The 12,851-nt window shown below is 39.2% G+C and overlaps 1 long non-coding RNA gene across 1 annotated transcript in view; it reads right to left on the reverse strand.

The window, feature by feature from the left end:
* Positions 1–389: 389 nt before the first annotated feature.
* The window catches only part of LOC146812135 (uncharacterized), a 130,753-nt gene continuing 118,291 nt past the window's right edge, over positions 390–12,851 (reverse strand). Inside the window, exon 3 of the long non-coding RNA XR_014965871.1 lies at positions 390–1,329. This is a non-coding gene — a long non-coding RNA (uncharacterized LOC146812135). The remainder of the gene's footprint in view (positions 1,330–12,851) is intronic.

Raw genomic sequence — 12,851 nt, forward strand, 5'->3', positions numbered from 1 at the left:
CCTGCCAAAATTCAAAAATCTCAGAAAAGACTTACATTTTTTAAGTGTGCATGGAGGCTGCAAATGAGCACACTTTTCAGCAAATGAGGGTTAAAACTTTTCCCCTCATTTTTATTTTCATATCCTAAGAAAGGGACATTGAGAAAACTATGCAAGATTTTTTTAAGTTAAATTTGTAACCAAGTTCAGCAAATCGCGAAATTGTGATCCACTCTTGCTAATTGGGGGTTCAATTCATCATCTGTGAGATAGATATCAACATAGAAAAATTGCATCAGGGTCAATCTCATGTAGAATCAACACAATGTGCGCTGCAAAGACTCACGGGCTGTTCTTATAGACCTTAGGCAGTCGGGCGTAGTGCCTCTGAAAACCGAGGGCGCTAAATGTTGACCAATGACGGCTGTCAGGAGCCAAATTGTTATTGAAAAAAACATTGGAAATGTCCAAAGTTTTGTACTATGGGTATTTTGCACGGCGAGTGTGCGAGTGTTACTATTCAAATGTTTATAATCTAAGACTATACGATAGGAGTGATCAGGTTTCAGAACGGGAAAAAGAGGATCATTCATTTGGGAGACACAGGCTTCTATTACTCCCTGGTACACAAGCTCAGAAAGGATTTCTTTAACGGGAGCTTTAGCATCCTGTTTAATAGGCCACTCGGCTGAATTTGAGGTGTAGATTGTATAGGAATAGCATGGTAAGGGTAATCCTCATCCCCAACCTATTTGATTACGGTAAAGAGCTTGGGCTAAGGCAAGGGCCCATTCAGATACGTATGCATGCTTGACCTTGTCTGGGATGAGGTGTGAGAAAGAAGGGAGAATAACATTCTCACTTTGGGGACACGCAAGAAACAAAGGTGGGACTTAATCGGCATCCGCCAATAGAATATCATAAGAAGTAGTCAAGTTGTCCCAAAAAATGGCTTCAATGGTGCATTTAACGTCACCTTCAATTTGGATTTCCAAGTGATAAAGTCTGTCTGGAGGTGCGACGCGGGTGTCCACAATTTCAACTGTAATGAAGGCATCAGTTGCTTTTGTTACCAGAAATTGGTGGAGATTCTGGCGTACTGTGGTTACCTCTGCCGCACTGTCGAGGAGAGTCACCACCCAACTCCTGTTCTGGAGGAGGGTTCTCACTGTCTGTGCAGTATCTAGCTGTCAATGCTGTAACTTTATTTTTCTGGAAAGGTGATTTGTAAGGAAGGAGCATATCCTCCTTTATCTTCACGTCAGATGAGCATTCTCTCTTCAGTTGCACGTACTCTCCTTGTCTGATATCAGATCGCCCTCCTCTGTCGTACTGTTGGTCAGATGATTCCTAAAAGGAACAAGAACAGATATCAGGAATCTAACAGGATACCTGATTTTAATGCGTTCACGAAAACCGTAAGGTCTCTCTGAGGTCTTGTTTTGTTGTTGCTTAGGTTTATCCCATGATTTATTTGAGAAGTCAAGGGTTGGTATAGTGTCCTTATCAGAAGTATCCTTGCCAAGAGGTGGTACGGTACATCTGGTTCCCAAACTAGGAAACTACAATTACAATGCAGGCATTACAGCGTAATAATTTTACAACACATTTTTACAATTCATAAGACATTACAACGCATGCCATTTCAAAGCCTGATGCCATTACAATGCATTCCATTAAAAGGCATTTTATAGTAAGTTTAATAGATAGGTTTTTATATTGGAATTATGTTAATGTTTTATTTGTTTTTGGTTAAGTTTTGTATTTTTTCAAATTCATTTTCAATATAGTAAATGGATGCGTGAGAAATAGGAGTTTTGGGTCCCTATTAACGTATTTAATTTTAATACCTGGGAATTCATTTGTATTTTTTATTTTTGTTTAGTTTAAAAAAAAATAACTTTTAATGGTTTAAAAACCTAAACTCTGATGTGGGAAAATTGGGTTATTAGGTGGGGTAGTGAATGAATAATCATGTACACATTTTAATCCCTGTGTATTATTGTATTATAATTTTTAATATTTTGTTATACATTTTTAAAAGATTTGAATTTATTTTTGTGTGTATAACACCCACCCTCTGAGACTGGATGTGAGGGAAATAGGGGCTTTGGGTGGGGGAGTGTATTAATACACTGGTATTAATTAAAATACTTGGGTATTCATTTATTTTAAATAATAATGCTATTACTTTAAACAAATTACTCTTGGATGTGTAACACCGACCCTCAGGTGCGGTATGTGAGGAAATCGTTTTGGGTAGCAGAGTGTATAAATGTACAGGTATTAATTGAAATATTTGGGTAATCATTTATTTTAAATATTTCTAATAATATTTCTATTTTTTTTCCGCAAAAATACTCTTGGGTGTGTACCACCCACCCTCTGGAATATTGTTTGGGTGGGGGAGTGTATTAATACTCTGGTATTCATTTTAATAAATGAGTATCAATTTTAAATCTATAAATTATACATTTAAAAAAAGATGTTTAGCTTGGTGAGATGTTATACCTATTTAATATTTAAATAAACTGTAAATAAAAAACACACTTTTAGATGTGGGAAAAATATAGAAATAATTTTAAAAAACAGAATAAAAATGCATATAACATTGTTTAAAAAAATATTTCATAGTGCAATAAAATCTTGGGAAAATTCTAAAAATATTGCATTTCTTCAATTATTTTTTTAAAGAAATTCCTTCAAAAACAATTATTAAAATATTGTAAAAAAATGTTTAAAGTACTTTCCCATGCTTTTCCATTTAGCTCAATGGAAGAAATTTTCCTTTTTGATTTCATTTCACATAGGCGGTTGTGTGTAGGTTTCTACAGTCAGTGGATCATTGCGATCAAGATCAGAAGCAAGGAAGAGTAAGTCAAATTACATTTATTAAACTGATTACAGGGGGCATACTTTATTGTAAGGAGAGATGAGGGAAGTAGTTAAAGGCATGTTAGTAGTAAAATGTATTTTTGAATGTTTTAACCACTTTTTCGTTCCTCTGCAGCTAGGGGTTGTAGGCCCACATTGGGCTGATTGTTTTTTCTTTCATTTTTTGCGTAAAAACTCTTTTTGAGAAAGAATCAAATTTATTTTAAACCAAATGAGAAAAAAAAACATTTTTTAAAACATTTTTTGCAACATGTTATTTAAATCTTTCTATATGGTATGCATGGCACTAAAAAATGTGAGATTAAGAACAACATGTATGCCATGGATCGACTATTGGAATTTGGTGACATTTTTAATTATTTTCCTGGCTGTTTTGTTCAATTAAAACATTTTGACTGTGCACCACTGGATTTTGGGACATTGCTTCAAAGGATATGAATCGAATACTATTGTCTGGCCAGTGCACTGGATAAACGGATTTGTTGTTGCGCTTTTGTTTGTTTTTTTAAATATATATTTTTTGTGATTTTGTTTGGGAGGGGTTGTGTATTTTTAGACTACACAGTAATTTTCCAACAGTTTTGTTGGAAAATATGACTATGTCAATCTGTTTTCTTTGTTATTTTACAACGGGATTGGGATACCTACATGGAATATGGATTTGTTACTTTGGATTATTGAAGCTCTCAAGACTCTTGGTGAGGTGTGGTTATTTATAAATCACCAACAGTTGAAGAAAAGACAACTTCAGGTAAGAAGCCTGACATTCCTTTAATTAGGAAAAATAATTTATAAAATGCTGAACTAATTTCTTTAAAAAAATTATAAACAGGCAAGTAAGATAAAATAGGTGTTAGTCTTTGTTAGAAATGTAGTATGCGTGCAATGTTGTCTAGGTAGTCTGAAGCCACCATCAACAAAAATTGTTGAAATTGACCCAATAGTCACTCGGACTTTTCTTTTGTTCTTTTTGAAACACATGGGTTCAGACTACCTGTCAATGATTGCGCTATTCTCAATTCTTTGAAACTTTGCTCCTTCCTCAAAATTCCTAACAAATGATTAAAGTTTGAGTAAGGTTTTCCAGTTGATTTGTTGAAGGATTTGTCATCCCTCTATTACTTTATTAGTTTTTGCACCTCCTTCTAAATAGGTTGTGTAACAGTCCCCCACTCAACAGGGAACCTTGGCTTCCTCATGCCACCCGATCTGTTTAGATTGCCAACCCATGTATCCTCAAAGTCATTTAGTAAGGGAGCCAATTTGTCATTGTTTTTTGTAAAATACTCAGATTCAGTAATTGATGTGTAGAATTCATCTACACTGTCAGGAAGTAGAAAGCATAATGCGGTTAGTTTCTTCAATACATTTTGCAGTTTACTGTCTGAAATGTAATCCTCAACTAAGGATGTATTTTGTATATTCTCCACTAAGCCTGAGAAAAGTGAAAAAAAACATCCTTGAAATTGAGTATCTGGATATAATGTAGTGATGGTATTTCAAAATCAATTATCAATTTTTAGGACTTTTATTGAGTGTTTTAGATTTTACCACTGTTAAAAATTCAGTGCATGTTGAGGTTTGCTTATCAGGGAGTAAACTGTACTCTAAATGGACTGTAGTGGTATTGATATTGGCATGAATAGTAGATATTTGGGTGAATGAATTGGGTGTGTATTTAAAGATACCATCCATCATCCAAATATCACTATTCTCCAAAGGTACAAGGTTATGGTGTTTTTAAGATTAGTAACCTTTTCTGAGGGTTTTTGTTGTCATACAAAAGAAAAGTTTCATTAGTAAAGGTTACAGTAAGTTCAATGGGAATGTTCATGTCTGAGTACATCTGGGATTTTAATCGTTGAGGGTGATTTGCCAGTTTTTTTCTTTGTATAATTCTGCCGAGATTAGGAATTGTGGGCATAGTAATGTGCCAGGATACCTCCCTTAAAACTGAGACACAGGATTCATTGATGGTGGATTGCAAAGTTTTGATTTGTTGGATGTTCTCTCTAACCTCGATCTTCAGTGCAGAATGGTTATGCTCGGTGGTTTTCTAAACAAAATCCCCAACTTACCGCTCCAGCCAGTGGTCGCCTTCATGAAGCTTCCCTTCCCGAGCCTGCAGCACTTTCACTGAACCAAATGTTTCCCTTGAAAAGCACAGGGTCCACAATGTCTTTTTGGCACCCGGACACCCCAATGCCACTGGTGGTGCAGCTCCTGTGCTGATTGTTGGCCCTTGCAATGCTGACCTTAACCTAAGGAGCTTTGCTCCCAAACCCGATTGGCCTGCTCGTGAGCTGTCCGCAACCAAAGACCCCCATTGGCTAATATTGGACCCCTGCTCTCTGCTCCCCGCCGCCCCTTCCTCTAATTACTCATCTGACTTTTGCTCACTTCCTCTTACCTTCTCTTACTCCCACCTATTCACAAACTCTCTCCCAGATTCACTTTCACACTGAATCCTCTATCCAAAGGTGATAAAATAAGCATACAGGTTTCAGAGTGCATCTGTATACTCATCCACGTGTTTGGGTTTTTGTGCAAATGTGTTGGTATATGTTTTGGTGCATGTTTGGTATATGCCTTTCCATATGTGTCTATGTAGAATTAAGTATATTTTGGTGTCGATGTTGGTCCCTATCATTGAGAAAGTAAAGCTGCAGAGATGCAATAAGGGGAGTACACGGGACTTCCCATATTGCCTTGTGGCTCTTTTACTCGTCTAATTAGATGACAACAATGGCATGCAGTTCCTTCGCATACAATTTGACCTTTCATTCATTTTTTCCGGCATGTGAGGAATTCCCAGTCACTCTCTGTGACTGATACTTGTTACATTTCCTGGTTTAATATCATTATTTGTCGATCTATCCAATAGGCGCACGTACCTTTTACCGCGTATTCCCCTGTTAACATGGCCCCCGTGTTTCGATCACTCTACCTAGCTCTTAGATCATTAGTCCCCTTTCTATGCTTGGCTCTCCCCGCCCCACGTGATTGCCTCTTTGGAGCGTGGGGAATCCTAGACGCCTATATTAAGACGACTTGCGGCATCTACGTTAGCGAAGGTATCCCCAACGCCGTCTCCGCCGTTGCCACAGGACTGAGGATTTGAGGGTACTCGATTATTGAACCAGCCAGTAAGTTCCCACGGGCAGGGTTGAACTCCTTAGACTCCCCGCTCAGATCGCCATTGGATTTGGGCATAGATCACTTTTCTCCCGCATATCTTTATGACCTGAGGCTGTTTTAGTCCTATTCATAACTAGGCGTTTGACGCCGTAGTTACGTTCCATTGACCCACACAGTCCCTAGCACATGTGCAGTTAGTATACCCAGCACCCCTTACTTAGTATGACAGGAGTAGCCCCTTGCGGTTCTCTACTGGGCATGTACAACCTGTTACTTCATATTTCTTTATTTACGTTTTATCCTTAGATTTTTGCTGATACGCCCCCGAAGCATCTACGCCACTGGCAATCGGGTGCTTCATGTTCCTGAGCTCTATGAGGCCTATTCTGAAGCCCCTGCGCTCCTTTATGTACGGCGCCATCGTTTATGGACAAGTATGTTGACGTTCGCCTTCATATATGTTTTTGATTCTCCTGTGTAGATTATAACTGTTGTCACGGCTTCGTAGGGTTTATTTGCTGACCCCTGCCTGCACCATGAGCTTTATTGACTCCGTATACGGTTTTCTCTAGATGTGTGGAGCATCTGATTACTGCATACGCTGAACGCCCACACGCTGATTTTACTGAGCTTACCTCCGTCCCATGAATACGTCTGGCAACTATCCATGACGCACTACAGCGTTTATTCTTATCCACCTTGGTATTGATACGCTGTTGCCATTTACTGCTCTGGTGACCTAATTTTAAGTATGTATAACCAACGGTCTACTTCCTCTCTTATACTCTGGCACCCTTGCTGCTGTAAATGCACGGGGACCTGGAACTGCGGTGGTGGTTTCTATCCCATCATTCTCTATGTGATTTATTATATGATGTGAGATGCATTCCTTCTTTCTTGCTGTATTCTGTGTTATATATTTTTTTCTTTCACACATTTGATATTCTTACACCAAGGGTGATTTTTTGGTTTTAGCTACCTTGGTACCTTTTGGACCTAGTAAAATTTGATTGCCTTTTTATCATTGCTAACTGGAACTGAATTTGACAGATTTGTGTAGATGTCTCTTCGAAGAAGAATGTATTAAAATGCATTAGAATTTATGTTATTGTTCGTCCAATTAATCTTTGTTTGATTGCTTACCTATGCTTATTTGATTGTTTCTAGGTTCCGTTCTTGCCCCTTCTACCCTTTGGTCTACGCCCTGATGAAGGTGGGGCCCCTAGTGGGTCCTATACCGAAACGCGCGTTGGCGCCTGAATTGTCGACTGCTTTTTCTCTTGAGTATCTCCTTGATTGCCTTGGATGATACACTAGTTATAACATCCATCTGAGCACTAACGGATTGTGTGTCCCATTTTTGATTTGAATTGTCTGTATTGAATTTTGTCTGGAATGAATGAATGTGTGCATGAATTAGATTCTTGTGTGGGGTACTGAACCAGGTTCCTGATTTATATATATTCATATATATGTTTGTAGGCCTGTTTTTGATTATCTGTATAATATTTATGTTTGCATTATCTTTATTGTCCTGTGTAAAAATTGAAAATAATTACTTAATCAAAAAATAAATAAATATGAGAGATATATTTTTATCCACAATTTTTGCTTGGAGCCTTTTGTTATTCAAATCTGTCTATTTTTTTCCTGTTTAGTTTTGTATGTCATCAGGGACCTACTTTTCAGGCCCTAATATAACCATATTGACCGGCATTGTGTCTCTCTCCTTAGTATTTGTCATTTACCCCGCCTAGACCGGTTCCTTATCAGTCTTTAGGGGTCCCCCTCTCTTAATTGGATACAAGAGGAATTTAACATTAGTTCTCGGACAATAGAACAGGTTAGGATACATTTGTATATTCCACAGTGCCGGGCAAGTCAGGGAGGGTGGAAGAAGGCAGGCTGCTTATTTTGAAACCTTCCCATACCATACTGGTGGTCTTCCCAGTACCAGGGCTAGATAAAGGAGCATTTTTTCAACTCCATGGTGATGAGTACCCCAGGGACAAGTAAGAGAATAGTCCTTTATATGGATCCTCCAAAGGTACTGTGTTGTAGCAAGGGTCGGCAAGAGAAGAAAGGGCTGATGAAAGCCTTGCATGAGTAGGTGTGCTCCCATGAATATTTCATTATAAATCCAGTGAAACAGTGTCTGAAAATATATGTTTTGGTGTAAATCTTAAGTACGGATAGCAGTAATATTTTTAGTGTGAAATAGTCATCAGTCTTGCTAATGCAGGACTTTGTCACAAATGTTTTAACACTAGAACAGTACGTCATATTGCCAACTATACAGTATTGCTCAGGGGTTTTTTTTCCCCCCCAAGTAACCATAGATTATATTGCCACTTATTGCGTGATACAGCGTACATGTTTTCATGCTCACAAAGAGGAATGTTTTGTTCCTTAAAAATAAATATACTCCACACATATTTGGCATTACAACCAGGTCCTTATGCGATAACAGCTTTATTACAGTCCATTTTCTTCCCAGCTACATATTATCTCTTCGTCCTCGTCCAATTCCGTACTTTTGACATGGAGCCACCTCTTACGAATAAAGCACTATAACATGGCCTGCGCTGGCAGCATCATAGTGAAACTTCTAATAACTTTGAGCCATGCAGAACAGCAGATGTGCTGCTAAATAATATGGCTCAAAGGCATTCACATTGACAAGGTCAATACCTTGGGCATTGCCAAGACCTATTGGCTTTGTCTATGCTTTAAAACCAGCTGCATTATTTATAGCAGGTTCATACGTATGAGCAGTCAACCTCTCGGTGCAGTCCCTCTTATGAGTGTCACTCTCTGGTACTTCTGCAAATTAATGCTTCCTTGTGCTCAGGCCTCTTGTTTTATTTCAGTGAGGGCGCAGCAGTACTGCCAGGCCACTCATTATATGTCATTGTGCAAACCTTTTTATTTATCATTCTTAAGTACCAATCTGCCATCTTGGAAATGTAAGTAAAAGGTTTCAAATAATATGCCAAAATGGTAGCCTCTCCATGACCATGTAGGTGCATACAACACCGCACAATTCTGATCCACACAATTCACCGCCACACAATTCAACACCGCCCAACATAATTACACTCCACATAATACCACTCAATGCAACCCGATTCAGCTCCACATAATTAAACTTTACTCAGTACCACATAAATACACCCCACATTAAACCACTCTGTGCCACATAGCAACAATCCACATAAATACGCTCCACACTATGCCACATAATTCCTATCAGCACAATTTCACTCAACGCCGCACAGTTCCACTGTTATGAACCCCAATGTACCCCAATATAGACCTAGGTAGTTGCACAACCTTTTATCTACATTTGTCCTACCTTGCTCTACAGAACGGTTCTGGGCTGACCTTTTACCTAGTTAGGTTCCGCATAAATGTCGTGTGGTTTTCTCTGAAAACTAGCCTTTGTAATTATGCATGAGGATTCTCAGTATCACAGCAGGATTACCATCTTCTGCATAATAACTCTGTATGAGGGTCACCACTATCGTCATCTTTGGCCAACATGCCCACAGTACTATGGCACATCTAGGTAGAAACCCTAGGGGGACCTTTCGGGTATATAATTACCACATCTTAGCTGAGCAACCCAGAGGAGAAAAGGACTTCCATGCTGACATGAGAAGCTGAAGTCCCTGCACACAGACAGTCCAGCACGCAGAGGTCTTACATCCATCGCATGGTGTCCAACTCGAGACCAAGACGATCCTTCACTCTTTTTTTCATCAGGTAATGGGGTTGGCTCTTTCCTAGGGGGATTCTTGGCTATACACCTACATACATTCTAGGTACACATACATACATCTAGTTAGGGTTTTCATCGTAGGAGTACGCATTATTACTTTCATTCATCTATATGCCTGCATATATTCACTGTTTTAGCACCATGGTAGAATTCTACCTTTTAATTACTCTGTTGGTGCTTATAACCCTATATATCTGTTTCTGTCTTGTGAGTGTTGCAGCACATGTATTTTATACTAGAATTATGCTGGTTCAATAAATGCTTATGGAAAACGTCCCCACCATTTATTCTGTGTATCTCTCTGAGACAAAGTGATCAATAGACTGAGCGAAAAATGCTGGACTGTTTCCACCATCCTGAAGGGGTCAGGGTTGTCATGTTCGATAGTCGCCAGAAAGTATTCGCTCTCTGGTGAGGTTGGGGGGGGGCTTATAGTGGCACTGTGAGCTAGCTGGTCTACAGACTATCATATCCTTAGGGGTTGTCTGTAATTGGTCTGGACACCAATCCCTTGGTTTATGTTGTCTAAACATGCAGATCCTATATAGATTTGTAGGAACTACATGACATGGCACCACCAGCGTTTGTTTGGTTTTTATTTAATGGTCACATTTGAGTAGTTCAGTAGTGCTTTCTCAGAGACCCCTACTCACATTTATCCATAGACACCTGGAGTGGGAAGGGACACATTACACAAGGCATACAGGACAGAGGTGTTCTGTTCTTGTGTCAAATTCCCACCTGCAGATGCACATACACATACATTTCATTCTTATATAGCGGATGAAATACCAGAAGAATACAATCCATACGAGGACATAGGTTCCCGTTAACGTACCAGGAACATATAAACTGGTTTAAAGGTGCTGTCCCACACACCACAGAAAAAGTGAGAGACTGTCCACTCAGCAGGGACGGAGCAACTTGGCTGGTCCTAGCTGCTCACACACTGCATCCAGAATTTGACACATTACCAAATAGCAGACTTATGTCCACTTCACAAAGAAATAATAATACTTTACAGAAACCTGGCACAATTTGTTATGAGAACACTTCAACCTTCAAGGGTTATTCCAGCAGGTCAACTACAAGGGACCTCAACTAAAATCACCCCACAAACACTGAACACGGTTATGGGAAGAATGCACACTCAACACAAGCAAATGCCATTCTGGATAGCACAGAAACTAGCACAGCTAGAGGTTGTGCTTCCCACACAGGCACACAAGAAAAACACAGAATACTAACAATTTGCTTGCCAATGGGGATAGCATCCCAGATAGAGGATTGTACCACTTAGGGTACAGTTTTCGCTGCCATGTATCCCAGGACTCATGGCACCCCTTCAATAGCAGTGATACCAGAAGTATTAAGACAAATACAGAATGAGTACAGGCCAGAACCTGCCCTGAACTCATGGATGAAATTAATAATAGCCAATTTTTCCCAGGTATTGACAATTATGTTAGCGAACATTAAAAAAAAAGGGAGGCAGCAGAGGTGGCTATATGCCAACACCTGAGTGAATGCACTCCTGCACAACAGGAGTGAGAATTACCTAAAAGTATCAAAGAAACCTAGGCTTCATTGGGTAGAGATAATTTGGGAGCTAGATCTACGAAACCACAATGAATGGGTAATCCTGAAAAGGATAACCCCAAGCAAGCACCCGATTCTTCTAAAAAGAAATGGGATAATAAACAACAACAAAATAGTCAGAATATATCACAAGCACAGGGTGGGTCTCCTCAACAGGAACCCTCTGGCAGGAGGTATATCCTTAGGAACCATGATAACATTAAGAAATCTGCCAGGAATCAGTATACTGATACAAGCTCCTCTTGTTACTTTCAGGGTTCAGCAAAAATCTCAGAGGGAAGGACGGTCAGAACACAGATCAAAAGAGCGAGTCAAGCCAAGAGAAGCACATCGCACTTCAGATTACATTATTTCAAAAGTGACAATAGCTCGCCAGAACCTGATGTAATTTCTTTTGACAGCATTGTTGAATGCACATTTCACAGTGGAGACACTTGATATTAGGATAAGTGTCCCACATCAGTTGCATGAAATAACACTCCCTATGGAGGGGGATATGCCAAGAAAAATGAAAGGTTTCTTTTGGGAAAACCTGACTTTTGGATACGATATCCTTCTGGCTGAAAAAGATTGACCACCTGAGTTTATTATGGACTGCCCAAAAGGAGAGACTGTAATTATACCAGCTTTCTCCCACCTCGTTCCAGAACCATTAAAACGTTCATACACGCAGGAGTGGGTGGTAGCACTAGCTCCTGCATTCTATCGCAATCATGTAGGTTGGTATGCTGAGTCACCTCACCATGTAATCCCAGTCAAAACTACTCCAACCCCACAAAGACAGTACCCAATAAAAAATGATGCAAAAAAACAAGTCAGGAATCTTAGGTTAACTTGAATACCAGGGTATAATCAAGAATTGCACCTTTTCCATGAATAATCCTTTGTTTCACATAATGAAAGTTGACAATTCATACCGTCTAGTTTTAGACTACAGGCATTTGAACACATGCATGAAAACATGTGCACTGCAAAATGCACACAGTGCCGCATTAGTGATTAACATTGCGAGGAAGAAATACAAAACTAGATATGCCAAATGGATTCTTTTGCCAAAATATAGCGCCTGAGAGCAGATATTTGACAGCATTTTCAGCCCTTGGCTCTCAACGCCGATTCTGGGTACAAGAATAGCCCTGAGGTATTCTCAGCAAGAGTATCAGAGTTACTTCAAAATTTGATGAGGAGACATTGTCCTATGTAGATGATATTTATCTGACGGACGATGAATTATTGGATCATTTGACTAGAGTGAACAACATAATTTTGGGGTTTGCCTCTGAGGACTCCAAATTCAAGTTTTAATAATCTAAGACCCTGAGAAACTTCTGATCCATTTTAGGATTCCTCAATTTTGGGAGAACATGCATTTTAGATTACGCAGAAAAAGTAAAACCTTTCTACGACTTAATTAGGCCTGCTTTCTCAGTTTGACATTGAACACAGGAACATACATAAA

This window comes from Triturus cristatus, chromosome 7, assembly GCF_964204655.1.
Source record: "Triturus cristatus chromosome 7, aTriCri1.1, whole genome shotgun sequence".
Taxonomy (NCBI): Eukaryota; Metazoa; Chordata; class Amphibia; order Caudata; family Salamandridae; genus Triturus; species Triturus cristatus.